Source organism: Amblyomma americanum, chromosome 3, assembly GCF_052857255.1.
Source record: "Amblyomma americanum isolate KBUSLIRL-KWMA chromosome 3, ASM5285725v1, whole genome shotgun sequence".
NCBI classification, from domain to species: Eukaryota; Metazoa; Arthropoda; class Arachnida; order Ixodida; family Ixodidae; genus Amblyomma; species Amblyomma americanum.
In genome coordinates, this window is record NC_135499.1 from 122,415,781 (window position 1) to 122,428,599 (window position 12,819).

Here is a 12,819-nt window from a genome sequence, read left to right on the forward strand (position 1 = left end):
CTTCCCTTTTCTCAAAAAATCCTGCCCTAATATACCTGACACTCCGTTTGGCAGAGACACCGTGTCCGGGCATACGTAGCACGGGTGCTCCAATGCAATTCCGCCGAGAGAGAAGTGTAACCGGTAGAGTCCACTTATGCCAAGAGGATCCCCCGTTATGCCTACAAATTTGGTTGCCATACCACCAGACGCTTCCAACACCTCGCGGTCCCCCTTCCTTCGAAGCGTGTTAAAACTGCTCTCCTTAAGCAATGTCACCTTTGACCCCGTATCTATCAACAATTCCATACAACAACCATTTAACTTGCAACGCACAACAGGGCATGCCTCGTCGGCCACACAAACTACCACCACCTCATCATCTACTGCTCCCTCCCCACGCTCCTCAGGCTGGGGAGGACTAACTAGTTTTTTGACTCGGTATCTGGAGCCCCGCTGTAGGCTTGCTTAGGGCGTGTCTCGCCTGCTTCTCTTTGTGGCTCCCCACGGCGCACGTTTTGGCAGAACCTGGCGATGTGTCCGCGACCCTGGCAAGCGAAGCATACGATTTCTTCAAAATCTCGCATACCGCGCCTGTAGCTTTGTGGCGGTCTCCGGTTTCCAGCGAATGGGCGCTGTTGAGCGCGCGCTTCAACCTGGCATTCTACCTGCTGAGATAGCAGCTGTTCTAAGCGATCTAACCGCTCTGTCAAGAGAGCAACCTCAGGGTTGAGCACCGCTCTCTCTATGACGCGTACTCTCGCTGCGGCTGTCGTTAACGCCTCATTTTGTTCCTCATCCAATGCGGCCTCCACGGCTTGGTCGAAATTGCTCGGCTTGCGCGAGAGCACGAACCGGCGCACGGGGTCTTGCAGACCAGCCACGAACAAAGCGGTCATTTCCTCTTTAAGTATATCCTCCGCGTATTTCTTCTTAAGCTGGTCTCCTTCCTCCTCCCTGCTTAACGTATCGCGCGCTAAGCGCTGAAGCCGCGACGCAAACGTTCGCACGTCCTCCCCTACCATCTGTCCGGCGTCACGGAACCTTTGTACTCGCACGTGACGTGGTTCAGTGTCAAAATGCTCAAACGCGAGCTTCTTAAATTCCGCAAATGATTTTGTGGATTTTACTTTTTCGTCTCGCCATGCAAAATCATGAGCAGCTCCTGCCATCTTACACCTCGCCATTCCCAGCATTTGAGCATCGGACCATCCCCCCATTTTCCCAATCTCTTCTAGCATGGAAAAGAAATCGCAGATTGGAACCCCTGTCTTATCTCCCGTAAACGTCGGAATGACGCTTCCTAATGCCAGCATGCTTGCTCCGAGCGACGGCTGTGGAGTGGGAGCTCCCTCAGATACAGTCATTTTTTTTTTCAAGCCCTCCAGTGCCTCAAGCCTCTCAAATGGGGGTAAAAGTCCCACAATCAGTCCCGTGATTCCCTTTTGATTACAATTTTGAAGTCATGAATGTCACAGCATTCAGAGGACATTTGCTTTTGAGACCCCACTTCTGACACCAGTGTGATGACCCCCATAATGCGCAGGTCCACACGGGACGGAGAGGCAAAGAGACACCGTATGGCTCAGTTTAAACAAACAGGTATATTCAATAATTTCACATGATTAAGATTATACATCAGAGGCTGGGGCGTCCGAGCTTACGTGCCGACGACTTCATGGGGGCGATAGAGTGGCTCCGGAGTTGGGCTCGAGCGGTTGCTGGCAGAAGCTGCACGCCGTCGGGCTTCGGCACTGAAGGCCCTCTTGGCGAACGATGTCGTCCTCAGCGTGTATGCAGTAGAATTTCAATAGTCGTCCGTTTCTTCGAGGATGGTTCACAAACCCTTCCTCTAGTGTCGTTCGGCTTGGAAGATGAACAGGAGGCGAGCTTGTAGATGATGACAGCAGAGCATAATTTTACAACATACATATACAGAGAGTTAAACTGGAAAAAGCAGAACTGAATTTACAAAAGAACAAACTTTGCACTACTTTACTCATCGACCGGGCAGGTTAGTGCCTAAGTAGCATCACATTACATGCTAAGCATGGAGCCCCAGCTCAGACTGGACTGCATCCGTTTACATGTGCTTTTAAGCACTTGATTAACAAAGGACTAAGGGCGGTCATTTCCAGTGGCCCGCCCAAAGCATCAATTCTCCAATCCAAAATAACATGCGAGATGGGGACCACCCCTTGGGTTGGGCTTAGCCTCGAACCCAGAGTCTGTTAACAATACAAACTAAATAAACAACAAAAAACGCCACCACTCTCTCTCAAGTGAGAGTATACACAGGCTCTCTCTTCGGAGCTAATTCACTAGCGCCTGTCTTTCCACATTCTTGGCGAGTACTGCCGGTCCGCCATGACAGGTGTCCGTCACGGCCCTTCTGGGAATGCGCTTTTGTTCACGAGGCACGGCGGGAAGCTGTGGGTGCCTTCCCGGCGATAGCCCACGTCGAAAGGGGAAGGAGGGAAAGAATGTTGTCTTCGCGGTAGCGCATAGCGTCGGCTGTGGTACGGCGCGCTCTGGCCCGCTGACAGCTCCCTTGTCCTGGAATGTGCCCGGAAATTGGGGAGGATAAAGCCTGTTTCCCCGCGGCGGCGGCGGCGGGTCCGGTTGTTCTGGTCGTCACTCAAAGAGCATGGCTGGGTAATTGATGATGCCCCTGTCACGGCGGCGGGTCCATTCGTTCTGGTCGTCACTCAAAGAGCATGGCTGGGTAATTGATGATGCCGCTGTCACGGCGGCGGGTCCCTTCGTCTACGCCGCGCCGTCGAACGTGGATCCTCGTAGCACACACAAAGAAATACCTGGGTTTCCGTCTACGCCGCGCCGTCGAACAATGTACCTCGTAGCACACAAGGAATGTCACATTGCTATCTGCCAGAATCCCGCCGCCATGTCCACTACCGTGAAGTACCTGGCAGAGCCCAGCTGAGAAAGCGTCTCCTGTATATTGGGGATGGGGTATGGATCGATGCGAGTTACGGCATTTAGTTTGCGGGAGTCCACTACCAATCGATACGAGCCATCTGGCTTTTCCACCAATAGTGCTGGTGCTCCCCAGGGTAACTTTGAGTGTTCGACAATGCCGCGATCAATCAGGTCCTGCACCTGCCGCTCCATCTCCTCACGTTGGGAGTAAGGAATCCTGTACGCACGCTGGTAAACGGGCGATGAAGTGCCGGTTTCTATCCTGTGCTTTATAACGCCACAGCAGCCCAAATCCAGGTTGGACGCGGCGAATACCTCCGAGTAGTCGTTCAGCAAACCAGCCAGAGCCTCCCTCTCCCTGGATTTTACGTGAGAAAGATCGAACGACACCTTTGGAGCAGCCGAAGGACTAGCATGCTCTACAGTTGCGAGTACCGTATCGGTGGGCTCACGTTTCTCTATCGCAGAGGTGAAGAAAGCCAATGTTTTGTTCTTGGGAAGGCTCAGTGGCTGCTGGCTACAGTTAACCACCCGTAGGGACACTCTGTGGGCGTAATTAACTGTCACGAGGCACGCGGCTGCCTTCAGGCCATTGCTTAGAGAGTCGACCGGCTCAAGCACTCCCACGGCGCCGCTCTCTACATCTGAAGGCACAAACACGTACAAAATGTGCTCCGACCAAGGAAGGACGACCGCCTCATCGACCAGCCTGACGGCAACCCGCGAATATACCTTCTCCAATGATCCCACTGTTTGACGGGTGTCAATATCGGTAATGCGAATCTCAGCCCCTCTCCTGTTCAAAAACGGAACTTTTGATCCGCCCGCATTAACCTCTTCCTCAGAGAATGAGACTACTACCTTCCCTTTTCTCAAAAAATCCTGCCCTAATATACCTGACACTCCGTTTGGCAGAGACACCGTGTCCGGGCATACGTAGCAGGGGTGCTCCAATGCAATTCCACCGAGAGAGAAGTGTAACCGGTAGAGTCCACTTATGCCAAGAGGATCCCCCGTTATGCCTACAAATTTGGTTGCCATACCACCAGACGCTTCCAACACTTCGCGGTCCCCCTTCCTTCGAAGCGTGTTAAAACTGCTCTCCTTAAGCAATGTCACCTTTGACCCCGTATCTATCAACAATTCCATGCAACAACCATTTAACTTGCAACGCACAACAGGGCATGCCTCGTCGGCCACACAAACTACCACTCAGATATATTCAATAATTATACATGATTAAGATTCAGAGGCTGGGGCGTCCGAGCTTACGTGCCGACGACTTCATGGGGGCGATGGAGTGGCTCCGGAGTTGGGCTCGAGCGGTTGCTGGCAGAAGCTGCACGCCGTCGGGCTTCGGCGCTGAAGGCGCTCTTGGCGAACGATGTCGTCCTGAGCGTCCGTCTTCCGTACTGCCTCTCGATTTTTTTATCCTCTTTTCCACACTCCCTAGGGTGAGGACGCCCACGCCGGAGGGGAAGGAGGGGGGGCTAGGGCTTTCACTTGGGCGCACAAACATACCACCGCAATTATGGTCTCGCCCCCCTCACGTGTTGAGTCCGAGGGAAAGAAGGTTGTCTTCGAGGTAGCGCATAGCTTCGGCTGTGGTAAGGCGCGCTCTGGCCCGCTGACAGTTCCCGCGGGTCACCGGCCTCCATTCTCCATCCATCAACTGACACTCGCTCCTCAAGGTAAGGCGCGCTCTGGCCCACTGACAGTTCCCTTGTCCTGGAATGTGCTCGGGAGGGCCGCCCCTGGAACCGCCACGCCAATTGGGGAGGATAAGCCCGTTTCCCCGCGGCGGCGGCGGCGGGTCCGGTTGGGTCCGGTTGGGCTTAAACCCCTTCGTTCTGGTCGTCACTCAAGGAGCATGGCTGGGTAATTGATGATGCTGCTGTCATCTGGGTCTCCGTCGACGCCGCGCCGTCGAACGCGGAACCTCGTAGCACACACAAGGAATGTCACACGTGGTTAGGGAACCCTGCTTTACGCAGTCAATTCACCTCACCCTGGAAGCTCGCCCGCATCATGTGAGGGCACAACTTCAGGAGTGCTGATTGCATAGAAAGGGTGGCAATAGCCCTTTTAACAGTTTTGATTGAGCCGAATCGAACGGTATAAAATCTTTCTTGGCCCTAGGAAGGTAGCGCAAGCAAACACTTCCGTCCCCCTGCTTAATGTTAAGGTCCAAAAACGGGAGGCAGTCCTGTTCAGGAAGCTCAAATGTGAAAGAGAGCCCCTTCCCATGTTGTGTGAACATTTCTAAAAGTTTCATGGAAGTCTCCTCATAGCGGCCTGTGTCATGTCTCTTTAAAATCACTAAAACATCGTCAACATATCTAAAAATCTTTAGGACAGTTCCATCGTCATTTAGTGGTGCCAAAATGTTGTCAATGGATGCGAGAAAAATGTTACATGGAACTGGCGCGACACATGAACCGATACAAACGCCCTGGCGTTGTAGGAACCGCCGGTTGTCAAACTGGATGGAGGGGGACCTTAAATAAAACTTTAAAAGAGGCATAAAATTGTCAACGATTACCCCTGCCTTGTTTTGAAATGCAATAGTGCCGCTTGCTTCTATACACAGTCGAACAGCAATGAACAGGTCGCTATGGAGCACACGGTAAAAAAGATCTACAACATGTACAGAGAACGCGTAACCAATCTCATCTTCCCTCTCCAACACGCCGGCTATATGGAAGGAATTTTTCGCAGAAAAAAGGGTCCGAAACGTGCAAATCCTTTAGGTGCTTAAGCAAAAAGCGGCGGATGTGCTGCTGCTAAGTACCTTTCTCACTAACTATGGCCCTAAACGGTGCCTCTGCTTTATGGGCCTTAACCGCAAAGAAGATTGACAGGTTATTCTCAGAAGAGTTCAAAACAGCTCAAGCTAGGCTCTGCAACTCCAGGGATTTGCACAGGGCAACAGCCTTGCCTTTTATCCTGGTGGCGGACGGTTTCATTTGCGCAAAGTTATTCGAAATTGCTTGTAAAGCTTTCTCGTTGTAAATGCCTGAAGGCATGAGAACAAAGTTCCCTTCTTTGTCCGACTGCGGCAGTGACAGGCTGTTATCCATGCAATATGCGATCACCTTGTCAGTGAAGGCTTTCCCTCTCGGAGCGGGTTTCTTCTGGGGTGTGGGCCTTGTCAAACTGTCTATGCTGTCGAGAACGCACCTTTCTTGATTTTCTTTTTCTGCTTTCCTTGCTACGCGCCGATTAAAAGCCAACAGCTCGTGTGCCAGTACGGAAGGCTCAAAGCTGTATTTTGGTCCTTTTGCCAGGATGTCCGCGATATCTTTTGGCACATTCACGTTGCCTAGAACCAGAGGTCCGCTCTTATTCTGTTCCTTCCTATAGAACCTTTACACCGGTGTACAGGGTCTTATTCAGTACGTAGCTCCATAATTCCTCCGTAGTTTGGGCCGCTTGATTTCTTAGGGATTGCAGCTTCTTCATGGCTATCCATTCCATATCTTCACTAAGCACACCAAGTTTATCCAATCATACAACAATCGCACTTGCCTCCAGATTTCCGCCCTTAAAACTTTGCTAACTCGCCTTGCGTGTCTTAAAGAAGGTTGAGCATTTCCAAAAAGAAGAAGAAGAAGAAGACTTTATTTCCACCATGTGCAGTACACAGATGGAGGACGACGGAAAAAAGCCGTCAATAGGCGGCTTGACGAGTCCGTCGCCCCACTTAATGAGCAGCGTTTGGTCAACAGCAATCAATTCATACAGTCAAACAAAAGAAAATGAAAACACTTGATCAGTGCAGAACAGAAGCAAAACAGAGTGGTCCGAAAAATGAAATCCCAGGATAAGTAAAATCAGTTATTCATCCTCAGTAAACATAGAGCGAAGCTTAGCAGCGGAGCAAATAAATAAAACAAAGTTAGTAGACAGATAATGGTTTAACAGTGATGGTAAAGAATAACATAGGCGTTCCATGCCAGAGTTCAAACGGGGTGCAACGATTTTCCAACATTCTCCATGTCTTGTAGCATAATATTGTTCATTCTTTTCTAAATATGCCAGAGTACCAAGGTTATGTATGTTATATCTTACTTCATATTTAAATCTAGTACTCAGACGGTAGAGATATAGTTTATGAGCCGTAATGACATGCGCTCTATGAAAAAAACCTGCAGTTGTTGCATTATAACCGGCGTTGTACACATGACGTAGGTATCGCTTCTGCATGACATAAATTTTTTGTAGGTTAGAGAATGTAGTTGTACCCCAGACAAGTTGGCAATAGTTAACATGTGAATAAAAGAGTGAATTATAAACCAATAGTTTAAGTTTTGTAGAAAGAATGTATCTGAGACGACCAATTACTCCAGTTATCCGAGCTAAATTTGTCACTAGTAAGTTCACATGAGTTTCCCAGGACATGTCAGCAGTAAATGTCACACCAAGGCTTTTGAAATGGTCAACAATGTCAACAGGACGAGAGTTAAAAATAATATCGGCATGAGGAAAGGAAGGAGTGGCTTATTCTTTGCCCGAAAGATAACGGCTTTTGTTTTATTTGTGTTAATTGTCATAGAATTATAGGACGACCATTGTTGTAGTTGAACTATTGTGTCATTGCAACTAGAGATATATCGTCTGCGTATATGATAAATTTGGCATCCTGGTTAATATTAACAATGTCATTTATATAAAGGTTAAAGAGCAAAGGCCCCAATATGCTACCTTGTGGGACACCACAAGCCAGTGGTAGGACTTGTGATCTAGAGTTATTAATTTGGACTACTTGTCGCCGGTGGGACAAATATGACCGTAGTAAATGTAACGCACATCCACGTACACCATAAATATCCAACTTATTCAATAAAACTTCATGATTGACCAAGTCAAAAGCCTTGGAGAAGTCAACAAATAAGCCAACCACGATTTTCTTGTTCTCAAATTGTGTTAAAATATATTCTTTTTGGTGAAGCAAGGCTAATTCAGTTGACATATTCTTCCGGAAACCAAATTGGTAAGGTGCTAATACATTGGAGGTTTCGATGAAATTCAAAACCCTGCAATGAATTATTTTCTCGAAAACCTTTGAAAAAATCGGCAATATAGATACAGGCCGATAATTGCCGAATTCGTTTCGATTCCCCTTTTTAAAGAGCACTACGACTTTGGCAACCTGCAACTTTACTGGGAATATAGACATAGTTAAACACATATTAAAAATATTCGTAAGAACTGGTGCAATTACATCTGCGACGTATTTGACGGGCTCTCACTTCCGCTGGTACAAGTCCTTTATTGAGACTAAAGACGATGAATCTTGCTCTGCAGGTGCAAAAGGCGATGGCGCTCACGATATTCAGCGGGTCGGGCTAAACAGGTGGTACAGAAAAGAAAGGGCCCACTGAAGAAGAAAGTTCGTTTAACAGTACCTCTTGCTGGGCTATTGTGTAAATCCAAAACAAAACAAAAGTGTAAAACAGAAGTAAAACCAACGCTAATTTTTACACAAACCACACAGAAAGACCATACAGGACGGGCGCTGACTCCAACTATTTTTATTGAAAGCCACATGTTGCATATATATAGCCCGAAGAAGGTGAACGCATGCGCCTCTTACATGATAAAAAAATGAAAAAAGAAAAAAGTAAAACACCACAAAAAAACGCGCACTCAAACCAAACCTGCTCATTATCGCGTATTCTTTAGCAATCTATGCTCACTTTCTCGTTCTGTCGCAGCAGTGTTTTATGGAAAAGCCTGAGGCCTATACGGCAGTCTTGCAATAAAGAAAGATGGCGCTGCTTGCGTGTGGTCTATAGAGTTCACATAAGCATGTCTCTCTAAGGTGACGAAGCTATAGGACGCGAAGGTAAAAATCTAGCATGTGTTCTAGGGGTTCAAGCCACAGATTTCAAACTTGGACCTAAGTGTTACTTTGTTGTCTGGGCAAGTGTACTGAACTCACAAAGAAAATTATTTGGTGATCCTAAACATCTTCCTGGAAATCAGCGTCGAAGGCGCAGCTAGGGTGTCTGCATCGGTAGAAGGGAGACAATTTTCGATTCTTTTTTCCATTCTTAGAAAATAAGAATGGTTGGCTGGGGCACACAAACGTGTGTATGGAACTTTACTGAGAGAAGTGTTAACAACTTATAAAACCACGCTATCATGGTCGAGAGGTGAGACCCCATCGCTTTGTTCCCCTTCGCTTACTGCGTCCCCGAGCGGACTTCCCGTGGAGGCAGGAAGCGTTTGTGACGTCTGAATAACTTACCGCCGAGATTGCTGGAATTCTTGCTTTGTGAATTCCGCATAGCAAAAGAAGAAAGGCTGCAATGCATAACGAGGTCCCATTAAACGGGAGAACAGAGGTGGCGGTGGAGTGTTTCCTAATCGGCTCCGTGGGGAAAGCACTTTTGCACATTCAGTTGCAATCCCTTGACGTCGCGTTGTTTACACCGGTCGAAGGTCTTCCTGAAAGCACATGTGCACTCGGAACCGCGCTGAGCAATGTTCGAACAAGGATACAGACTTGTTATCCTGTTAGGTTAGGATTTATGTTAGAAAATGCGGCGTTCTAAAAAAATAAAGGAAAGGATTGGCCGCGTCATGTGTGTGTACACAGGTTGACTCGTTCTCATGTACAGGTGTGTAACACAGCGGCTTCCTCGCTAACAAAACTAGGAAGTGTGTCGCCGTGCACGGAAGCGTGACTTTCTTGAAGATAAGCGATTCATCAAGCATAAAATGTGTTTTTTTTTTATGGGGACATGACCTAATGTCGGATCGAAATGGTCGTGTTTCCTCGAGGTGTCCGCGTCGGAGGAAAACCGCGTCCCTAGTGGTGTTTGCGGCTGGGCGGGACGTACCAGTCTGGGCCAGCGCATCACGAAAATCCTCGATCTGAGAGGGCCTAACACGAACTTCACCGTGAAGAAAAAGTGTGTTTAAAACCACACGTCCGGTAGGCAGCTGCGGCAAGATCACTTGATAATCTCTATTTTCGTTTCCCTCGATCCTGTTTCCGCGGCCAGCAAGGGCCGCTCCAGCGGAGCCCATTCTACACATCCGTCACGCTCGGTGGCCGGAAGTAGAATGTCTCGGCCACCTCGTCCGAGTACCAACTGCAGCAGCAGGTGGCAGTCAGTAGACTTTCAAAAGGGCTGGAAAAAAGAAGTAAAAGAGTACCGCCGACGAGGATGGGATTCGAACCCACGCGGGCAGAGCCCAATGGATTAGCAGTCCATCGCCTTAACCACTCAGCCACCTTGTCCGGATACTAACTGGAGCCGCAGCTGGTAGCCAGTAGACTTTCAAAAGGGCTGAAAAAAGAAGTAAAAGAGTACCACCGACGAGGATGGGATTCGAACCGACGCGGGAAGAGCCCAATGGATTATCAGTCCATCGCCTTAACCACTCAGCCACCTCGTTTTTTTTAAATTGCCGACTTTGACATTCAAAACACACAAGATGAACGATTAAAACGTGTCGGCAGACCTTTGCCTGACACGGCATGTTAAAATTTTTTCAGTCTTGCCAAATCATCAAGCACATCGATCCATTTTGGCTGTTCATCAGGGCCTTATACGCCTCCCTAAATCGCACAACATTTTGAATGAAATGTTCCCGTACAGGTTTCACTTGTTCATCTGCATTGTTAAACTCCATTCTGGTTTTCCACAAGCTGTGAAGTCCCAGGAGCATTACTGCATCAAATGGAAAATCATCTGTTTTGTGAAAAGGTAGAAATCTTATGCCATATGCATCTAATGGTAGGTCTTTCTTTAAAGTTCTCTGAAGGACATCCCAGAAAAAAAAAGGGATCCCAACAGTCCAAAAACACATGTTCAATGGTTTCCGGTTTGTGGCACAGGAAACAGTTTGTTGACCAAGGGACGAAAAGACCTTTATCGTGCATCCACGTTTTCACTGATAAGGTATTAGTGTGGAGTTTAAAGAAAAAGGATTTGATCGCTGGCAATATTGGCATCTTCTTACCTCTTTTAAGTACATCAGCTCCTGGGCCTGCAATGTGTGGCAAACGATATATCTGCAGAGGAAGCATTGTGTCCACTAAGTCCACGTACAGTTTTTTTTCTTGACATTACACAAATACTCCTTGGAAAACCGAACATGCAGCATTCTGTACGCGAGCACAACTTCTTTAAGGTACCCTCTTATCGCACCATTTACATGTACCGAACTTACAAGAAGGTCAGGAAGAAGTCGACAAAGCCGTACTTGCATTACGGTCCGGAGGAAGACATCATTTTCATCCCGTAGGTACATGAAACGCGAGACAACTTGTCTCAAAAATAAATGCGCCAGGCCAAGCCCACCTTTCTTCACAGAAAGAAACAAGTTTGTTCGACTCGTCCTTTCCCAGGTCGAAGCCCAAATAAAAGCCGCAAATACACGATGAAGTTTTTGAATGCTTGCCCGGGAAGCACTGAGCACATTCATCACATACCACACTTTAGCAGTAAGGAACAGGTTGCAGATATTGGCACGCGAAAACATCGATAACTGTCTCCCTTGCCATGAATCACTTCTTTCCTTGGCCCTCGATGCTTGGTCAAGCCAGTACGGATCTGGGTCCCGGTAACTGTCAAGGGGTACTCCTGAATACAACGCTGGAGTGGTGGACCAGCGCATCCAAGAATAGTGTTCAGGCGTGACGTCCCAGCCACCGTGCCAGAACCCGATGCTTTTTTCCCAGTTGATCTGGGCTCCAGTGCAGCTACAAAATTTGTGCACTACGTTCGTTACCTCAGAAATACTTTCTGTATTTGCACAAAATACAGCGATGTCATCAGCATAAGCCAAGATTTTTACGTGCGCTGATTGCAGCCTGAAACCCGTTATGCATTCATTATTCCGGATGGCCAAGCAAAGTGGCTCAAGGTACGCCGCGAACAGCAATGGCGACAGGGGACAACCCTGTCTTACAGAAGATCGCACTTGCAGGCTGCCAGTGAGTTCGCTGTTCACAACAATCTGAGTCGTACAGTTTGTGTATGCCATTCTAACACCTTCTGTTATTATTCGGCCAACATTCGCATGCTCTAGTACGGCAAACAGGACGTCATGAGACACCCGGTCAAAGGCTTTTGCCAGATCTAGTTGTATCATCGCCACTCGGTCATCAAAAGAGTCACAGCATTCTAGTATGGACCGCGCCACGTGTATGTTCGTAGCGATACTTCGACCTTTTATGCCACACGTTTGGTGCGTGCCTACAATCGATGTTATAACACTCTGCAGTCTCTTCGCCAACACCTTCATGAAAATCTTGTAGTCGACGTTTGTGAGGCTTATCGGGCGATAAGACCCCACCATCAGGAGCTTTTCAGCATCATCGGTTTTAGGAATGAGCACTATGTGCGAAGTTGTGAAGGACAGCGGAACACGTTTTTTCTCATAACTTTCAACGACAATGACTTGCAGTATCTGGGCTATTGCAGTTTTGAAAGCTTTGTAGAAAGCTGCTCCTAGGCCGTCGGGGCCAGGAGCTTTACCGGTTGGCAATGCATCTATCGCGTCCTCTATTTCTTGCAAGTAAATCGTCTGTTCGAGCCGTATTTTGATTTCTTCGTCAAGTTTCGGCCTAAGTGGTAGAAATTCGCAATGGAAGCCCATTTCCGCTTTCCGCGAATGACCCAGCATATCTTTGAAGTGATCACAGATTGTTTCCTTGATTACGCCACTGTCTGCCGAAACCCCTGCCCCAGTGTTTATTTGTCGTATTTGCTTTCGGCACGAGTATCGTTTTTCATCGGATATCGCTCGTTTTGTTGGTGTTTCCCCTGCCCATAGCTGCTCAGTTCGCGCCCGAATAACTGCCGCAGTATACTTATCGGCGTCCATTTTTTTCCAGCTGGGCTTTGACATCCCTGATTTCATTAAAGCATGTGCTTGGTT

General features: G+C 48.1%; 2 non-coding genes across 2 annotated transcripts; both read right to left on the bottom strand.

Moving 5' to 3' along the window:
• Positions 1 to 10,089: 10,089 nt before the first annotated feature.
• On the bottom strand, positions 10,090 to 10,171 carry TRNAS-GCU (transfer RNA serine (anticodon GCU)). Its single transcript has one exon. It is a non-coding gene; the product is annotated as a tRNA-Ser (tRNA).
• A 76-nt stretch (positions 10,172 to 10,247) lies between these two features.
• TRNAI-GAU (transfer RNA isoleucine (anticodon GAU)) lies at positions 10,248 to 10,329 on the bottom strand. The gene has a single exon. It is a non-coding gene; the product is annotated as a tRNA-Ile (tRNA).
• Positions 10,330 to 12,819: the final 2,490 nt, after the last annotated feature.